General features: G+C 36.4%; 1 protein-coding gene across 8 annotated transcripts in view; it reads right to left on the bottom strand.

The window, feature by feature from the left end:
• The window catches only part of NR3C1 (nuclear receptor subfamily 3 group C member 1), a 117,623-nt gene that overhangs the window by 69,328 nt on the left and 26,191 nt on the right, over positions 1-22,104 (bottom strand). The window lies entirely within an intron of this gene.

The following is a 22,104-nucleotide window of genomic DNA, read 5'->3' as shown; positions in this document are numbered from 1 at the left end:
GCCCAAAGAGTTTTCCTCAATCATAACATGAAAATATTACAAGTATGTGTGTTTCATGCATTTTTTTTTCCCCTTGGGGAAAAAGCTACTTTCATGGTCCAAAAAGCTTAAAAATACCGATTCAGGAACCAGAATTGAACACACAAAAAATTATTTTCCTATTATAACAAAGAAAGAAGGGCAGGCTATCGAAAATCAAATGTCCTTCTGTTTTTGGCTTGCTATCAGTTTTAAACTTGCTGAAGGAACAGACAGGGAAACACATGTCAACTCAGTAAATGTCTTTTGCACCTACAGAAAACTTACTTTGTCTTAATCATAATCAGGTTTTACATCATGCAGGTAAACCCTCCCCTGAAAGACTTTCAGATATGGAAAAGTATTTAAAGACATAAACCATTATATTACTGTATTCTCAAGTGACAGTATATAAAGTTTTACTGTTAAGAAACAAAAACATTTTTCTTACAATTTTTAAAATGAATTTTAATTTGGATAAAATTCCCTTCTTCATATAATTTACAAGTAAATAAAAATCTTCAAGTATCGTTTAGAAACCTTCTCCAACCAGTAATCTGACCCCACAAGACTGTTCTAATCTTAATAAAGAAAAAAAAAAAAACCCTAAACACAGGCATTTGAGATGTGAATACAAAAGAATACTTAAGAAGACCCTTAGGTCTCGACCAGTTTTTCAATAAAAAATTGTACAGAATTCGGCAGCCTCCAGTCCTCATGCAGGGGTGACAGTTGGCTCAGGTGGTTCAGTGATTCACCAGCTCCAAACAAATGCTTGGGGGCAAAACACACACTGAGAGATAATATATTTTCTAAGTTTTTTTTTATCTTATATAAATAAAAAAATAGAATAAAAAGAATTCAATTTTAATATCATACAACATTTTTCCTGCAAACAGTGTTGGACAGTAAATACTTTGAAAGTAGGTCAGAGGAATTCCCAAATATAATCTCAAATAAATCAGACAAGGTAAGGGCAAGCCAGTTTGAAAAATTCCTTTTAATTTAATTAAAACTGTCTTTTAAAAACTTGTCATTATTATAGGAAAGTCCGGGATATCAATACTAATGAAATAGCACTAGTAACTTCTGGGGATTGCCAAAAGATTTGTAAGCCCTAAAAGATCTTATGCAGTCCTTAATAAGTGAGTATAGCTGAGCCTTTTTTCCAAGCTTAAAAGAAACGGAAATGAACAAGTTAAAAGGCATTTTCCTAACCCTGACTGCGAATCACAAGCCTGATGTTACTTGAAGCCAGCTGGCATGGTGCCCATTTACAGTAAGTTGTTTACTCCCTGTCCACCAATCACAATCACATCACAGAGAAAAAGCGCCTCCAGCCACAGTCAGGGTGTCTTTTCAAGACAGAGCGACAGAGAAAGAAAAGTTTATAAGCTTTATTAAATTCTTAGAGGTATTATTTTTAACGCTGTTCCCAAATATTCCAATCCAATTTCCATAACCTCAGCATTTTCAACTCACATAATTGTCTCTCCACAGCCAATCTGAAAATCACAGTTCATCAGTGGAATGGGCAGTGTCTTCTTATCATTTTTAAGTGCCTTACTAACTTTTAAAGGCCACAATATCTCCCTTAAAGTGGATTTTAATTTAACTAGACTGAAACTTTTAAATGAGCAATATTTAGCATAAAAACTGAGAACAGTAAAAGAAACAATATCCAGGGGAACAGAAAACAGAAAGAGTGAACTCTGATCATCAAAAGAGAAATGAAGAAAACACAATGATCCAAGTAAGTGATGCCTGGACTGCCCCCAGAAATCACGTTTGGTGCTTAGCCCTTGGAGAGCCTCTTGTCATCCATGCTGGCCAGCTCAGGGGAAAACTAGGTAGTAAAATACCTATTTTCATGGACCAAACTTGCCTACTATAGCTGTTCCCTAAATGACTTCCTAAGTGACATGCCGTCACTGGTATCAGCTGCTTTGAAAAGTTCAGAACCTACCTTCCACTCAGTGTGTTCAATGAGTGTTCAAATGAGCAAAAGATACAAAAAGGGAATGTCTCAGACTTTCTCATCAACATCTACTTGATCCTAGAATCAAGTTGAGATCCTTTTTTTTTTTAAACCAATAGCAATACGATTTTATTGGAATATGAAATGTAAACAAATATTTTCAAACAATCTAACCTCATAAAAATGTATGGCATTACTAAATAGTTAATAAAGAAATCCTAAAGTATGATGTGGGCAGACACCTTCAGCTCTAGCCTAGCTGTGCAAAGTCCCCAAGGCTGTGGCAGGGCTCTGCAGCTGGGGGGAGGGGGCTGCTTGCAAACCACCTGGTGACAAGTCCCCAAAATGAAATCAGCCCTATTTTTCACTTTTTAAAACAGAATCTAGCTTCCTTTGCTAACATGAATTTTGAACAAAGCTCAGCTCAAAGGGCACTAGGAACCAAAACTTCTCTTTAAGCCACACATCTGGGTTGTGTTTCCCCCCACACCTTGTGTTAAGTCCGTTATGCCCAATAATCTTGGACTTTTAGTTGCTGCAATGTTTGCTTGTATAATTAGTATTTCTTCCGTTATATCTTTTACTTTTGTGTATTTCTCATAATTCCTATTTCTTCAAAAAAAGAGATGACGTGCATATTCTATCAAATAAACTAATAAAGTATCCTATACTACTTTTCAAATCTATTTTTGGGGGTGGAGGGGCAAGTTCAATGTTAATGATCATCACACTTAGTTTAATTTTCTTTTTTTGAAGTCCAAACAACAAAGAATATACACAGAAAGTACTGGGAGTTGTTACAGGTCAAAGGGCATGTTATTTCTAAGGGTGTAAGGTTTTAATTAGACTTCATTCGGAAAGTAAAGACGAAAAATAAAATTCTATCTTTGTTATAGCAGTTAAAAGCTGGAAAGGTGCCAGACTCATGGCCTTGGAGATTATTATATAGTTTATAAGCAGGATTTCAAAATAATGCTAAAGCAGTAGTGCCTTTTCTCTTCCTCAGTCACTTCTGGGTCCAAAGGGGGAAAAATCATCAACTATTCATTAAGTTGTAAGTTTTATTCTATAAGTGTAATGTACTCCTAGAGCTTTTGCTACGGGAAAGCAAGTTGATTTGTCAACACAATGTCAAATATCTTGAAAGTAAGATTATACACAGTACTGACAAAGGAAATTCAAATTTAACAGGTTGATAAAGGTCATAAATTATAATTAATAACTATTAATTAATAAATTTTACAGTAACAGTTCCATTTCTCAAATTTCCAACCTCCACTTTTCCTTTCAATTTTAACCAGTAAAAAATACAAAAACAAAAAGCACTATTTTGTTAGTTTAAGAAAACTATTCTATACAAAATTGAGCATCAAAGCATGAGGAAGGTGAACTCCAAGAAAACCAAAAGATGCTCATTCTACCTATTAAATGAAAATTCTTGAGTTAAAAAATTCAAATGCTTGGGGCGCCTGGATGGCTCAGTCAGTTAAGCATCCCACTTCAGCTCAGGTCATGATCACACGGTTCATGGGTTTGAGCTCTGCGTTGGGCTCTGTGCTGACAGCTCAGAGCCTGGAGCCTACTTTGGATTCTGTGTCTCCCTCTCTCTCTGTCCTTCCCCCGCTCATGCTCTCTCTCTCTCAACAATAAACAATAAAAAAAATTTTTTAATGCTCAACACAATATTCCAAACCAAATTCAACAATATAGTAAAAGGATCATATACCACAATAAAGTGGGATTTATTCCAGGGATGCAGGTTGAACATTTGCAAGTTAATCTATGTGATTCATCACATTAATAAAACTTAGGATAAAAATCATATGATCTAGGGATGCTGGGGTGGCTCAGTCAGTTAAGTGTCCAACTCTTGATTTTGGTTCAGGTCATGGTTCATGTGATCAAGCCCCACCTCGAGCTCTGTGCTGATAGCGTGGAGGCTGCTTGGAATTCTCTCTCTCCTCTTCTCTCTTCTCCTCTGCTCACGTGCATGTGTCTGTGCACTCTCTCTCTCTCTCTCTCTCACACAACAAACATTTTTTTAAAACAGTATGATCATCTCAATAGATGGAGAAAAGCAGTTGACAAAATTCAGCATCCATTCATGATAAAAACTCAACAAACTGGGTAGAGAGGGAACATACAATATAATAAGGATCATATTTGACAAAGAGCTAACACCACACTCAACCATGAAAAGCTGAAAGTTTTCCCTCTAAGATCAGGAACAAGACAAGGAGGCCCACTCTCCCCACTTTTACTCAATATATCTACTGAACTCCTAGGTAGAGCAATTAGGCAAGAAAAAGAAAGAAATGGCATCCAAATGGAAAAGAAGTAAAACTGTCAATATTTGCAGTTGACATGATACCATATATAGACAACTCTAAAGACTCCACCAAAAACCTACCAGAATGTATTCAGTAAAGTCCCAGGATACAAAATTAACATACAGAAATTGGTTGCATTTCTAAACACTAATAAGAAGCTTTCATAAAAAGAAATTATGAAAACAACCCCATTTATAATTACATTAAAAAGAATAAAATACCTAGAAATAAATTTAACCGAAAAGGTGAAGTACATGTACCCTGAAAACTTTAAGACACTGATGAAAAAGTTGGAGATGACACAAATAAATAAGATGATATTATCATACTCCTGGATTGAAGAATTAATATTGTCCATACTACCCAAAGCAATCCACACATCAATGCAATCACCATCAAAATGTCAAGGTCATCTTTCACAGAACTAAAACAAAGAATCCTAAAATTTGTATGGAACCACAAAACATCCTGAATAGCATAAGCAACTTTAAGAAGAATAGGTGGAGGTATAACAGTCCCAGATTCCAAAGTATACCACACAAGTGTAGTAATCAAAACAGTGCTGGCACAAAAACAGACACATAGATCAATGGAACAGAACAGAGAGCCCAGAAATAAACTCACACAAATGCGGCCAATCAATTTATGGCAAAGGAAGCAAAAATATACAGTGGAGAAAAGATAGTTTCTTCAATAAATGGTGCTGGGAAAACAAGACAGCTACATGAAATAAATAAAACTGGCCCACTATCTTATACCATATGCAAAAATGAATTCCCAATGGATTAGACCTGAATGCAAGACCTGAAACCATAAAAACCCTACAAGAAAACGCAGGCAATAAGCTCTCTGACAGTGGTCTTGGCAGTATTTTTTGGACCAGTCTCTACAGACAAGAGCCACAACAGCTAAAATAAACAAATGGGATTACATCAAACTCAAAAGCTTTTGCATGATGAAGGAAACTATCAACAAAACAAAAAGGCAACCTACTGAATGGGAAAAGATGCATGCAAATCACACATCTGACTATGGGTTAATATCTAAAATACATAGAGAACACACACACAATATTTTTTTAAAAACCTTATAATAAAATTGGCAGAGTACTTAAACAGACATTTTTGTAAAGAAGATCTATAGATGGCCAATAGGCACATGAAAAGATGTTCAACATCACTTGTCATCAGGGAAATACAAATTGAATCACAATGAAATACCACCTCACACCTGCCAGACTGGCTATCCTCAAAAACCCAAAAAAATAACAAGGATGTAGAGAAGAGGGAACCATTGTACACTGGTGGTGGGAATGTAAATTGACAGAGCCACTGTGGAAGCCACTATAGAGATTTCTTAAAAAACTGAACACAGAACTTGCATATGATCCAGCAATTCTACTCCTGGGGATATATTGGAAGAAAACAAAGTCACCAGTTCAAAGAGATATATGCAGTGTAGCATTATTTATAATAGTTAAGATGTGGAAACAATTAAAGTGTGCATTGACAGATGAATGAAGACAACGTGATATATTTACACAATGGAATACTATTCAGCCATAAAAACTAATGAAATCTTGCCATTTGTGACAATAGTGATGGACCTAGAGGCTATTATACTAGGTGAAGTAAGTCAGACAGAAAAAGACAAGTACCACATGATTTCATTAATATGTGGAATCCAAAAAACAAAACAAACAAAAAGCAGAAAAAGATCCATAAATATAGAGAACTGATGGTTGCCAGAAGGGATGGGGTAGGGGATAGGCAGAATGGGGTAGGGGATAGGCAGAATGGGGTAGGGGATAGGCAGAATGGGGAAGGGGAGTGGGAAATACAGGTTTCCAGTTATGGGATGAATAAATCACAGGGATGCAAGGGACAGCAAAGGGAATAAAGTCAATAACATTATAATTTTTTATGGTGACAGTAACTAGACTTATTATGGGGGATTACTTCACAATGCCTAAAAATACTAAATCAGTATGATGTACATGTGCAACTAATAGGATACTGTATGTCAACTATACCTCAAAAAAATACAAAAAAAATTTTATTTACTTTTTAATTTTTTTAAATGTTTGTTTATTTTTTAGAGGAGGCAAGCAGAGACAGAGGGAGACACAGAATCCAAAGCAGGCTCTAGGCTCTGAGCTGTCAACACAGAGCCCAACACGGAGCTCAAACTCATGAACAGCAAGATCATGACCTGAGTTGAAGTCAGATGCTTAACCAACTAAGCCACCCAGGTGCCCCCAGAAACAAATTTTAAAAGCATTCTGTAATCTTCACCTTGTAGATGAACTGAGGAAAGGTAATGTAGGTAGACACCATGAACTACAAATAAAGGAATGCCATGCTTCCTTTTTCCTCCCTTTTTCTTTACCTCTTCATTTTTTTTTCAAGTTTTCCAGAATAGTAACTTAAGAATGCCATTTTTAACATTCAGTAAAAAAGAAAATTCTATGGCAATATATTAGTTGCCCTCGCTAATATATAACCTTATGATTTCACTGTCCTAAGTTGGTACTTCTATTCATCTTTTTTTTTTTTAATTATTTATTTTGAGAGAGAGTGTGAGAGGGCTTGTGAGCATAGGCAGGGGAGGGGCAGAGAGAGAGACAGAGAGAGACAGAAAATCCTAAGCAGGCTCTACACTGCCAGCACAGGGCCCAACATGGGGCTTGAACCCCCAAATCATGAGATCATGACTCGAGCTGAAACCAAGAGTAGGACGCTTAAGCGAATGAGCCACTGAGGCGTCTCTGGTACTTCTCTTCCTCAAGAATCCTCTCATCTTTCCCCATTCCTCATCATCCCATACACAGTTGTTAGACTTCCCAAACTAAAACTAGCTCTGAAATTTTGGTTAATAGTTAACCGAAAAACCTGAGGTAAACAAGAAAAAAAACTTAAGCAGATATTTTCTTGAACAAATATCTGTTCAAGCCAAATGAACAGTTCTTTCATCCAAAAACATTTAAGTTAAGATGTCTCCATCTTTAGGTTATTACATGCTACTGAACAGGACATTTATTTTCACTGAAGTAGGTTAGGACTTGACTAAATGGGGCTCCAAGAAAATGAAGGTAGGTATCTCTTCTCTTCACATCCTCTTTGACCATTCCCCATACCAGCTCTTCCCATTCCCTGCCCCAGTAAACAAAACATGTACATAACTGTTGTTTTGCTCTTTCCTCTTTATTCATCCTTTGAAATGTCTTGCTGCCATTCTCCAAAAGCCATTATTATTTAACATTTACTATACAGAGAACTCTCCACCACAGATGTTTTTCTTAATCACATTCAGTAAGACCCATGTTAGCTCAGCAGTGTACAGGGCCCAAGAGGATACTAGAAAGAAACAAAGGTCTGGGGACATCAACATTAGCAGCAAGCATGCCAAACAAGTTAATGATTTAGTTCTGAAGGGGAAGAGCCTTAATGTCACTTTGATCACGAGTCATGAATATGATACCTTGGCCATTATAACCATCTAATATCAGATACCAGGAATTTTACCATGTAAATAAATGTTGGCAAAGAATTCCAAACACAAGAGCCTCCTAACAGTTTTCTTTGCCTGAAGTTTTAATCTGCTCTAATGAATGTCTTCTAGCAGTTTTCAAGCCCTTAGCAGCAAAATCCTTTCCTTTATGAGATTAAAGCTTACGCAGAACCCTCCAATACATTAAAAAGATAAAGGGTTGTTATACTGGGAAAGCATACCTTTTAAACACATACTTACAATATTAATTTTGTATAGGAAGCAATCAGTGAGATCCGTAAAGTTTTGATGAAATCAGTGAAACTGAAATTGGAAATGTCAAGCATAACATCAAACTTTGTATTTTACACAGAGTTTGGAAACCACTGCCCTAAACCCTCACTTTATCCCCATTATCAGCCCCAAGCCCCGTTTGCAAACTTTAATCAAATCTGATAAAAACCAAGCCCAAAGGTTAACAAGGCCCACCTAAAACTCAACTACAACATTATCCCTCACCAATTTCTTGCAGGAACTATTTTCCTGTCAGTATGTTTTCTCAGTGTCCCTCAATACACCAACTTCATTAATTCGTTCATTAACAAATATGTTCTGTGTACCTTTAATGGGCCTCTACAATTTTGCTCATTCTGCCCTTCACTGCCTTAGAATCTTCCTCAACCATCCTCAACAAAAGCTTTCTCCTCTTCTTTCTAAAATACTCAATGATTCTTGCCACTCAGAAATCCTGAAGTCACTGTCTTTAATGAGGAATAGGCCACAAGGTATACCGTCACGACCACTAAGGGAGAAATGTAGTAAAATACACAATTGTTTCCTCGGTTTGGATTTTTAAAAACCAAGCTATTATTTCTACTGAAGAAAGTAAAACTCATTTCTGGCCTTCAAAACTGAAGACTTTAGTCCTATGTATTTTATAGAAAAAGAATAAATGAGCACACACAATTTAAGTTGTATTTGTGGTTTCAGTTTTTCCTGTTTAATAATTAAAAATTTAATTTTTTTAATGTTTATTTTATTATTGAGAAACGGAGAGAGAGCATAAGCTGGGCAGAGAGAAGAAGAGACACAGAATCCAAAGCAGGCTCCAGGCTCTGAGCTGTCAGCACAGTGCCCGACACGGGGCTCGAACTCACAAACCATGAAATCATGACCTGAGCCGAAGTTGGACGCTTAACCAACTGAGCCACCCAGGTGCCCCCAAAATTAAAAATTTAAAGGCACAGTTTGGCATACAGAAAAGTTCCCAGGTTGCCGTTGGGCGGTGGCGGGGGGGGGGGGGGGGGGAGGCACATTTTTCACATACATGATTAAAAAATAATCATCTCAAGTGTTTTTCACAGCATAATATTTGACCAGAATTTTGAAACATACTAAATGCATGAATTCTGATCTCTACCACTATCTATAAACTTGGTAAAACTACTTCTATTGGCTTGTATATGATTCAGTTTTGAGAGATGTTTAAGTTCTTTCTTTGCAACATTATGTACCTTCAAGCTTTAAAAAAAAAAAAAACTCACAAGTGAGCCTGTGGTATGTTTCAGAAAGGACTTGAGTCAGCTTTAAGAGATATACAAAATTCAAGATGGTAATTTAAAAGAGGAAGAAATTTTCAAACTTCTCAATTACACTACTATAGGAATACATTACTAGATCACTGTGATTTGCAAGCACAAAATATTTGAGATATCCTCAGACTTTCACCTTTCTTTACTGATTAACTTAAGCCGAGTCTACAGTTTTCAACTGCTACCTAAAAGGAACAACGTCAATATAAGAATAAAGTAATATGGATGTTTCATCACAATGATGCCAAAATTGGTACTAGGCTTTGTCTTACCTATAACATTTAATGAAACATTAATGACACTGCTCCACCTACTGACGTTTCTATGGTTTCTGTTATCTTATTAAAGGACTCCTGTAAAGCAACTGATAAATAGTAAGCAGAGTGACTTCCAAGTTAGATACGTGTAAGTGCACAGCCTAGCTCCATTCTAAATTGTCTCCACTCTAAGCTGACAGCTACTGCTGTAGGGAATCCTTTAACGTTTTGTCAGAATCTATCCACTGAGAAAAAGAAGTCAACAAAGCACACCAAAGTTACAACATACTGAACACAATTTAAACTGAAAGAAAATATTCCACGGGAGGAGGAATGGCAATGAGGAAAAATAATCATGTTGCACACTTGTGCACTGAGCAGATTTACAGCAACTGGAGAGTGTACTGGGTATTAGTTTGAAAAGAATTCAAGGTCATTTTTCTAAACTTAGGCAATTTCCTTTTTGACTGTTAGATTAAGCTAGTTTTAATTACTGTAAGTAGGAAGCACTGCTGAACGACAGAGGACAAAATAGAGAGCAGCAAGACAGGAATTAACTTCAGTGGATTAAAACCTTGCTCTGGATTACAGCATAACTAAAAAGTGTTACATTTTAATAGCTTTATAGAAGGAAAGGAAGTGAAAGGTTAATTAGCAAAACTTTTCTATGAATTATTTCCTAGACAATGGAGAGTCTTGATTCAATGATAAATGTAGGCATTCCCTACCGTTATAAATGACACATTCTTAAAATCACTTGTGACAAGCTTACAAGGAGAGTGGGGGAATGTTCTATTCCAAGAAGAGTTAAAATACATTACAGAATCCTTCTGTGTATTTCATGCTGAAGACACAATATTCGGTGATGCACTTCTATACTTCACAGATGTTCTATGATCTTTTCCCCCTTTGTTACTGGACAAACATTCCACCTGATTAAGTGTATGGGAGCACAAAGGTGAAACCAAAGATTGACTGTTTGGTGCATACTCATAATTTGTATTGCTGTCCTAATTGTATTAAATATAGGAACCCAACATTAATTTTTCTATTTCCAATGAATTTCTCTAAAAACCATATAATTGCAATAAAATATAACAAGTAGCATTTGAATTAATTTTTTCAACCCCAGAATGCTTTCTTCATAGAAAAGCATCGCTGGAAATGTGGTATATAGTTAAGAGCTGGATAGAGTTCTCTGTGCTTAACTCTACCTCTCCAGGTAGCTCTTCAGAGTCATCTGAAAACCACTGTAATGAAATCATCACTTGCTCAAATGCCACCGTCCAGATAAAGATGCATACTACCGAAGCTGTTGGCTGGCAAGTAGTACCACCATACAGTGACTTGAAATGTTTGTCAGCTGCTGTAAGAAATTTCTAGATTTACTATGAAAAGTGTTTTTGTGGATAGCACATCAACATATGCTTTTCGAACAATCACAACTTCGTTACCAAGAAACCCATTTGTTCCAAAGTTGAACTTCTGACAGTTCAAGACCACCTGTATGTTAGACAGTATGGTAAGACTCAACAGATTCTGAAGTTAAACAAACACAGTCTGCCAAAGCTCTAGTACTGGGTTTTAGCCAATATGAATTCATTTTCCAAGCCAAAGGGCCATAATAGTATTTTTCATTATTCAGAAGTGGAGAGACTTTGGAAAGAAAACATTTGGGTTTTATAAAAAGTGCTTTTAATATAAGAGAGTAAAGTCAGCAAAAATGGTGGAGTAAGGAACTCCAGATTCCACCCTTCCATAAGAGCAAAGCAAAAGGCAAAAACTGTCAGAATCAACTTTTTTGGAACTCTGCAAATCAACCAAAGGCTTGCAGCAACCCAGAGAGTGCTTATTCCATCCAAGAACCGCCCCCCCCCATTGGCCCCCAATACATACACTGATTCTTGGTAAGAACACTGAACTTTGTGGTGTTTTAAGTAACTCAGTCGTAACTCCTACTCCCCAGGCTCAGCAGTAGCTATTAAACTAAGAGCCCACATTCCTGGTACCAGAGGTAGGCAAAATGAAACTCACCTGCAAGGAATTATAATTAACTATTTGTCTCTAGAAGACCACCTCAAAAAGAGCGTCTTGATTTTGCCTAACTCAGAACTGGCCTAGTGTCAAAGTGCTATACTTTTGGGGTGGGGTGAGGGGTAATTTTGTTAAAAGCATTCATGATAATGTCTTAGTTTGCTGCTGCCTGAGGTGATGGACAGAGGTACAGTTGGGGGCAAACAAGAGACTAACCAAAAAGCTTAGGAGGAAAGACTAGAGCTTTGAAAAGGTCTCACATGTTCCTGGGAATCTAGAAGGCCATAAGCTGAGTAGCACTGAGTATATGCTCTGGAAAGATCTAAGAAGTCACTAGGCTTTCAACTCCTGTTGACCTTGAGGTTCTATTCGAGTGAAGGTAAAGGCTTAGGCAGAGTTGCAAACTGCAGGGATGAGAATTAAAGACCTGTCCTAACACACAATGAGCCCCTGAGCAAAGACTGTGAAGATATTTTGGCTTCTAGATATTTAATAAAATCTCTTTGTAACCATCAGCTGACCACTAAGCCAATGGAACAGAGCCTTCGGGATCCACATGGACAATGAATACAAACTTTACAGAATTACTTCAGAAAAGTCACACAACAAAACAAACAACATTCTATAACACACAACAACAAACACTTCAGAGAGGGGAGAAAATCTGATTTCCAGAGTTGTTACATTATAATATTCACAATGCCCAGTTTTCAACAAAATATTTGTAAGACATGCAAAGAAGTAAAAAAGCATGGCACACACACCGGGGAAAAAAAAGAAGCTGCTGGAGGAAGCCCAGATATTGTACTTTCTGAATAGACTTAAAATCAGGTATTTTAATGTGCCCAGTGATGTAAACAATGTCTTAAGAATTATAGGAAAGTTAAAAATAAAGTGTCATTTGAGATTAATAGAAATATATTCTAAAACTAAACTAAAAAATTTTGGTGGAACAGTACAATAACTTAAATGAAAAATTCACTTGAGAGAATTAACAGCAGAGGTGAGCAGGCAAAAAAATCAGCAAATGTGAACATAGGTTAATTGAGATGATCCAGGCCACAGAATTCAAAGAAAAAAAAAAAAGAGAGAAAAACCCAGAGTATCAGAAACCTATGGAACACCATCAAATATACCAACATATGCATAATGGGAGTCACATAAGATGGAGAGAGAGAGAAGGGGGCAGCAAGAATATGTCAACAAATAATGGTCAAGAATATGCCCAATTTCATGCAAAACATCCAAGAAACCCAACACATCCCAATGGGAGAGATTAAAAAATTCCAGACCTAGATACCATAATCAATCTAGTGAAAGATGGAGAGAGACAATCTTGAAAGCAGCAAAAGAGAAGCAACTCCTTATGTACAGGTGATTCTTAATAAGACTAATACATTCCTCATCAGAAATTATGAGGGGCAGGCCAGAACACAGAATGACACATTCAAAGTGCCTAAAAAATTAAATGTCAACCAAGAATTCTCTCTCTGGCAACACAATCCTTTAAAAATGAAGCGAAAATTAATGCATTCCCAGAAAACAAAAACTGAGGTAGTTCATCATTAGGAGACTTACCCTTCAACAAAAGCTAAGAGGAGTCCTCCAGGCTGAAATAAGACGACACTCGACAGTAACTCAACTTCACATGAAGAAATAAAGAACACCAGGAAAGGCCACTCACTACTTAAGTAAATGCAGGAGACAGTATAAATATATCTTTTGTTTTCAACTCCTTTTTCCCCCTATGTGGTTCAAAAGACAATTGCATAAGTAATAATTATAAATCTAGGTGGATAGGCACACAGTGTATAAAGAGGAAATCTATAACAATAAGAGCATAAAAGGGAGGGAGCAGAGATGTATAGGAACATTTCTGCATACTACTGAAATTATACTGGTATTAACCCAAACTAAAGTATCCTTATTAAGAGGTTAATGTAATCTCCAGGGCAAACAGTAAGAAGTAATTCAAAAAATACAGTAAAAAAAAAAAATAACAAGGGAATTGTAATTGTCACATAAACACTATTTAATACAAAAGAAAGGAGTAATGGAGTAATTTAGGAACAAAAAAGATACAACATCAAGAAAACATACAGCAAAATGTCACAAGTCCTCCTTATCAGTAATTACAGATCAATGGATTAAACTCTCCAGTTAATAGGCAGAGACTGGGAGAACAGATTTTAAAAAAGAAGAAGAAGAAAACATGGTCAAACTATATGTTCTTCAGAGATATTTACCCTGGATTTAGACACAAATAGACTGAAAGTAAAATGATGGAAAAAGATATTCCATGCAAACAGTACACAAAAGAAAGCTAGAGGAGCTAAACTAATAACAGATAAAACAGACAACACAAGGATCACGTGGGTAGCTGAGTTGGTTAAGTGTCCAACTCTTGATTTTGGTTCAGGTCATGATCTCATGTTCATCAGATCCAGTCCTGCACTGGGGTCCACACTGGGCATGGAGCCTGCTTAAGATTCTCTATCTCCCTCTCCCTCCACCCCTCCCCTGCTCACGTACATTCTCTTTCTCTAAGGAAAAGAAAAAGACAACACAAAAATCATTCCGAGACACAAAAAGGACACTATAATATAATGATAAATGTGTGACTCTGAGATATAAACATATGTGGAATAGCAAAGCCCCAAACTATATGAGGTAAAAACTAAGAGAATTAAAAGAAAAAAATAAACAATCAAATAACATTAGTTGGAGACTTTAATACTCCATTTTCAGTAAGAGAGCTAGATAGAAAATCAGCAAGGAAATAGAAAACTTGAACGCCACCATATACCAATTGGATCTAAGACATATCTATCAAACACTTTGCCTAACAAAATAAGAATACTCATTCCTCTCAATTGCATGTGGAAACTGTCTACAATAGACACCATATTAGGCCACAAAACAAATCAAATAAAATTTAAAAGGCTAAACTCACATAAAGTGTGTTCTCTTGACAAAATGGAATGAAGTTAGAAATAATAACAGAAAAAGATTTGGAAAATTTACAAACACACAGAAATTAACACACTCTCAAATAACGAATAGATTAAAGGAAAAAAAAATCATAGGGAAATTAGTAAATACCTTGAGACAAATGAAAAGAAAATTACCATACACCAAAAGTTATGGGATGCAGTGAAAGCAGGGTAAGAGGGAAATTTGTAACTATAGATGTCTACTTACCTTCTAAGGAACAAAAAAAACCTCAAATCAGTAACTTTATTTTTCACCTTAAAAAACTAGATGAAGAGCAAGCCAAATCCAAAGCAAGTAAGAAAATACAGATTAGAGGGAAATAAATGAAATAAAATAGATAAAAGAGAAACAATAGAGAAGATTGACAAAATCCAAAGTGACTTTATTAAAAATTAACATAACTTTAGGTAGATTGACAAAAGAAAAAAACAAAAGATAGAGGACTTAAATTACCAGAATCAGAAATGAAACAGGGAACATTACTACTGATCTTGTGGTAGTAAAAAGGATTATAAAGTAATACAATGAATAAATGTGTGCCAAGCAATTACATAACATAGATGCAATGGACACATTACTAGAAATACATAAACTACCAAAGCTGTCTCCAAGAAAATTGAAAAAATTAAGAGACCTATAACAAGTAAAGACAATGAATTTAGTAATCAAAATCATTCCAACAAAGCTCAGATGGCTTAGCTTGTGAATTCTACCAAATATTTAAAGAAGAATTAATAATAATCCTTTACAAACTCTTCCAAAAAATAGGAGAGGAGGGAACACTTAACACTTTCTAGCTCAGTCTGAGGCACTATTATTCTGATATCAAAGCCAGACAAAGGTATCACAGTGAAACTAATGACCAAAATATCTTATGAGGATAAATGCAAAAATCCTCAACAGAATACTGGCAAACTGAATCTTAAAAGTACACAAAAATGATTATAAACCATGAGAAAGTGAGATTAACCCCAGGAATACAAGGTTGGTTCAATGTATGAAAATCATTTAATTTACCAATAGATTCAAAGACAAAAACCACATGATCATCTCAACAAATGCAGAAAAAGCATTTGGCAAAATCCAACACGATTTCATGATAAGAACACCCAACCAATAAGGAAAAGGATATTTCAATCCGATAAAGGACATCTGTGAAAAAACCAAAGCTAACAACATACTTAAACTGAAAGTATATCCCCCCAAGATCACGGTCAATACAAGTAGGCTTCATTACTCTCACCACTGTATTCAGCATTATAGCGGGGGTTCTAGCTGAGGCAATTAGACAGGTAAGAGAAGTTAAAAAAAAAAAAAAAAACAACAACCCAGATTGAAAAGAAGAAAGTAAAACTACCTCCATTTGCAGAAGACAAGATCTTATATATGGAAAATCCTATAGCATCTACCAAAAAAACCTATTAGAGCTAATAAATGAATTTAGCAGTTTAAGGATACAAAGTAAACACACAAAACTCAGGTGCAAAAAAAATCAGTTGCATTACTGTGGAGGAGCAATGAACCATCTGAAAACGAAATTAAGAAAACAATTTTTTAATAGCTTCAAAAAGAATAAAACTTCTTAAAATAAATGTTTGTTTAGGAATAAATTTAGCCAGAGAAGTATAAAACTTGTACTCTGAAAATAATAAAACTACACTGCCGAATAAAATTAAAGATGTACACAGATGGAAAGAAATCCTGTGTTCACAGACTGAAATACTTAATATAAAGACTGCAATACTCCCCAAACTGATCTATAGATTGAATGCAATCTCTATCAGAATTCCAAGTGCCATTTCCCCCAGAAAAAGAAAAGCTGAACCTAACATTTATATGGATTTGCCAGAAACACAGAATAGCCAAAATGATTCTGAAAAAAGAACACAGCTGGAGGACTGACATTTTCCAATTTCAAAATGTAGAATGAAAATACAGGAATCAAAGGAGTGTGGAACTGGCTTAAGTTAAACATATACACCAGTGGGACAGAATTGAGAGTCCAGAAATAAACTCATACGTTATGGTCAACTAATTTCAGAGAAGGTACTGAAATCATTCAATGAAAACAGAAGTCTTTTCCACAAATGGTGCTGAGACAACCAGCTCTACACAAGCAAAATAATAAAGTTTGATCCTTGCCTCTCACCACATACAAAAATGAACTCAAAATGGATCAAAAAACAAGTGTAAGAGCTAAAACTTAAAAAATTTTAGATGGAAAGTAAGTGAAAACTGGTGACACCGGATGAGACAACCTTTTTTTCCCTTAAAGATACAATACCAAAAGTACAAGCAATCAGAAAAGAAAAAGATAAATTGGACTTCATTAAAAATAAAAACCTTGGAGTCAAATAACACTCTCAAGAAAGTGAAAAGACAACCCTTAGAATGGAAGAAAACATCTGTAAATCTTATCTGGTAAGGTTAGAAAAACCCAGCCCAATTAAAAAATGAGCAAAGGATTTGAAAAGACATTTCTCCAAAGATAAGCCAACGACCAAGAAGCACATGAAAAGATGCTCATTATTATTAGTCACTTGGAAAACGCAAATCATATCCACACGGAGATATCCACACTCATTCAGACGGCTATTACAAAAAGAAAGATAACAGCAAGTATTGGCAAGGACACGGAGACAATGAAATTCTCACACATTGCTGGTGGGACTGAAAAATGGTACAACCACTATGTCAAACAGTTTGGCAGTTACTCAAAAGGTTAAATGTATGGTTACCATTTGACCGAGCAGTTTCCCTTCTAGGTATATCCACAGAAACACCCGTATATGCATGTTCATAACAGCATCATTCATAATAGCCAGGGAGTGGCAACAAGCTAAATACCCAACAGCTGATACGTGGATTAAAAAAATGTGGTGTATTTATACAATGGGATATCTATCCTTCAGTCATAAAAAGGAATGAGATACGGTTAAATGAGACAACACAGATGAACCTTTAAAACATGTTTACTGAAAGAAAATTCCAGAATAAACGAATCCATAGAGACAGAAAGATGAATGATTGCCAAGGATGCTACCTCCTACAATGGAGCCGAACCTCCCAGGATTACTGAGTTCAAAATGTCAATGGTGCTGAGGTTGAAAATCTCTGTTCTAAGGTGAAGTTCAACCTATTAAATGGGAAAAAATAACCAATCTGGTAAAATTATATTCATATAATTTTCGAACGCAGTACTCCAAACTTATTAGAGCTGTAGATCCTTGCTCATTTTGACAATATGAAATAGGTTGGTGAATGAGTGTTCTCTTCTGGGGGCAGTCTCAAGTTTAGCGTGTACCTTAAAAGTTGCCTATTTTAAGACATCTTTAAGATCTTGCAATTCAAATAAATTTCTTTTCTGAAAAGAATTCAATCAGATTAGGTAAGAGGATTTGGGGAAATCCAAATGTCATCACAGTGTTATGAGAACCTGTTTTAAGGATGTTTCTTTTGTAGGTATCTCCTTGCTGGAGTACTCTTACATCCAGTCATTGGAGAAGATGAGATGACGGCTTTTGAGACTGGGATCCAGGTCTTCAAAACCGGGTTGGACATATAAGGTCAGGTGTGTTGCTGTAGATGCTCTACACAATAACGTGTGTAACTGTTAAGAAAGCCGTGAGCATGCCGGTACTTGTGCATCTTTTCTGATCTTTTCCCCAGTACTGGAACCTGACCAATCACTAGTACTTTTATTCTTCTTTGAAAGATGAGATAAAAGGTTTCATTCACAAAAGCTTTTAAAGGGGGCTCCTCGCAAATGAAGGTGTTTAAAAACCAGGAACATGGGCAGAAGTGCATTAATTTACAAACACATGTGCTTGCGAAAAACAGGAGAAGTCAACATTCACAGGTCTGATTCCAGGAAGCAGAAAGCACTGAAGTACAGTGGGAAAAGGTACAGAATCGGAAATCATGACCTAGTTTCAAATCCTGTCTCTGCTGAATTAACATCCAAGTCACTTAAGCTCTCTGGACTTGTTTTCTTATTCCAAAAAATTGGGATAATTTTATATTTGCCCTAAGTATTTCACCAGATTAGACAATCAAACAATAATAACATTTGTAACACAATTTGTATTTACCTAATAAAAAACGCATTTCAATGTAGGTTTTTTTTTTTAATGAACAAAAATAAAAATTCATGGAAGAGAAAACTGAGATGGAATCTGGGTCTTCAGTTTATTATAATACTGAAGGAGCTCAATGGATCTTCCTAAGAGTAGTCCCTCTGATCCTTTTCTCCCAATCCCTAGAACGATCGTTTCTGGTATCTCTTAAAAATTAAGAGCTCCAAATAAGAGCTCCAAATAGCTCTGATCATCTTGAGGATGCTATCAACTTATCAAGCTTACTCTTTTGAGTGGACTTTATGTCATCTTGGGCTGGCAGCCAGGGGTCAAAAAAAAGATGGTTCCCCTTGCATAGCCACCAAACAGAAGGAGCCTACTGAACTTTTGTTTTTTAAAGACCTGAAAATGTTAAGTCTGAGGAATAATGTGCATTATCATATTTCTTCTCGAAAGCCACTGACTGTAAATATATCATTATTATTTAGCCAGCTTTACTTAAAGTGAGGGGATAAATTAATTTTGAAAATCTCTCTTCTGGGGCAGAATGGTAACTTGATAAGCTGTAAATTTAGGGAAGGGAGTCTTGAGACATGACACCAATATGTTGAGAACACTGGCTACAGATCTGTATATTATAACACCCTGGTCCTCCCAGGCTTTAGCAGTGACTGGCATTTAGCTGAGGGTGTACCGGTCTGACTTCAGGTTATTACTGGGTCTACCCCTACTCAAACACCTACCTCGTTAAAAGAGTAACTGAAAAAGAAAACCTAAAGTGTAAAGAAAGTGAAATGAGGTCTGCACAAAAGGAACTTATCAGGAACCAATAAATGCTTGGAAGCTTAGTATCTGATAGTGAAAGCAAAGTGACACTAGAGGTGAACAACTTAGAATAAAGCTATTAAGTGTGTGCACGGATTCTTTAGACCACAGTCAAATGAAAAGTGAAGTGCAAGGCATGGAGGGCTATTAATAAAAATAAACAAATATAAGAAACTAAAGTTTTCTAAGAGTCCCACTCTGATAATTAAATGAGATTCTAAATGACCAAAGGCCAGAAAGGGGAAAACTTAAGATATCGAAGATATCGTAGTAGTCTCTAAAAATATAATGTTTGGCAGCGGGGGGGGGGGGGGGGGCGCTGGGTGGCTCAGTAGATTGAGCATCTGACTCTTGACTCAGGTCATGATCCCAGGATCGTGGGTTCGAGCCCTGCAACCTGCGTTGGGCTCTGTGCTGAGTGTGGAGCCTGCTTAAGATTCTCTCTCTCCTCTGCTCCTCTCCCCTGCTCACTTGCTCTAAAAATAAAATAAAAGATAAACAAAATGTTTGGTTTTCTTCCATTATGTGGATAGCCTCAATTACTTTAGGTGGCCACCTGACGTTATCAAATTAGTCATACCTTAAACACCAGAATGAAAGAATGAAAAGGGGAGTTTCTTTTTTTAAAGAAAACCCAATTCGAATTTTGAACATTACATGTCATTTCAACTCTCACGTTTTTATTGTTATGAAAAGCGCCCTTGCTTTTGACTGACGACAAAGGTAGATTCTTAGTACACAGTCTAGCATTCCACAAGAAACCATTTTGATTGCGTCTTATTTCGTATCATTCTCTCTCGCTGTTCCCTAAGACTGTGAGCTCCTGGGCAGGAATCTGGCTTCCTCATTTTAGTCTTTAGCAGGCCACGAGAGTGTTCAGAAGGCTTGCTGGACAGACGTTACTCTGATAGCAGACACTGCAGCTGTGATTATCATAAGGCAGCAAAGTATGAAGCAAGTTCTGGGGGCGTGGCCAGAAGAAACCTGAGGACACACTCCATCTGTGTCACCTGCAAGATGGGTGTCTTTGGTCAACCTGCTTCACCTCTCTTACCTTTGCCTCTTTATCATTAAAGCAGTAGGTAGATGATACTTTTCCTCAAGCATTATCATTAAACAAGATCACAAACGGGAATGTTCTGTAAATGTTAAGAGTTCTGTGTGACTGTAACTTACTATCTCTGCTTGCTGTTGCTAAGGTAAAACAGAAACCCCGTTTTTTGTGTGCTTTCCCAATAATTGGTTGCTTACCCTTAAACTGCGGAAGTGACCCTCTCCAATGCTTTTTCCACCTCTCTTACTCAGCCTTCTTTCAGCAAGCACTTAACAGTAAATCTCAAAATTTCCTACACAAGTTCCTGATGTTCTGTCACAGCTGGTCAGCATCACACTCATCTAACATGAGTCTTTTAACTCGGGGGCAACCACTGGCATACAAAAGTTGGGGAGACTGAAACTGACCCACAATTATCTCTAGTACAATCATTCAGAAAAAGCTTACTGTCACTCTATTCAACAAGCAAGCATAAAAACTGCTCTGACTTTCAAACCACACATGCATAATTTAGCACACTAGTTTTATTCACTGAGGCAGAGTAGCTCCAGAAAACTGAAAAAATTTTCCTTTTAGGCACTTTTGTAACCAATGTTTATTCCAAGCCCTACTCTCAATTTCTACATTAAAACAAAAAACCCTACTTTGATTTTTAAATATATATATATATATATATATATATATATATATATATATTAAATCGACTTAAAACAGTACTGTGAAAAACTGAAATGTAATTACTTGACACCCACCACATTGGCACAAAAGGAAGAGCAGGACACTACCACACTCTGGTGAGGATGTGGGGCAAAAGGAACACTTCTAACACTGCTTAGTAACAATTTCACATTCTCTGGAAATTGTAGGTACATGCATATGCCTTATGACCTGGTTATTCCACTTCTAGATTTAATTCCCTAAGAAAACGCTCTTACAGTATACACCAAGAGAAATTTTCAGAGCAGCACTGTTCAAAATAGCAAAACAACAACAACAACAACACCTGGAAACAACCCAAATGTCCATTAACAGAAGACCAAATAAATGTGTGTACTACTATATTCATTCAGGGGCATAACACAGATCTGTATTAATAAACTTCAGCCTACATGCATCAATCTTACAATGCTGAGTAAAGAAAGAGAAAAAAATAGGCACTCAACATGAACAATTATGTGAAGTTACAAAACATCTGGAACTAAGCAGAGTGATATATATTCAGTGATATAATAAAAGGTAGTCAAGTCACAAAACTAGGCAAAAGAAAGATCAACACAAAAGTCAGTATTGCAGCTCCCACAGGTTGGGAAGCAGGGGACGTGCTGGGAAGGGACAGACAGTGAGCTGCGGAGGTAATGTAACAACTTCTTCCTCACGTTTGGTGGTGGGTACAAGGAAGTGCCTATTTCATTATTAGGTAAATCATGTATGCAAGTTATAGATATTTTCTATGCGTA

The sequence above is a fragment of the Panthera onca genome, chromosome A1, assembly GCF_046562875.1.
Source record: "Panthera onca isolate mPanOnc1 chromosome A1, mPanOnc1 haplotype 2, whole genome shotgun sequence".
Classification (NCBI taxonomy): Eukaryota; Metazoa; Chordata; class Mammalia; order Carnivora; family Felidae; genus Panthera; species Panthera onca.
The sequence above is the reverse complement of the archived record's forward strand: the minus strand, read 5'-3'. Positions and strand labels throughout refer to the sequence as shown.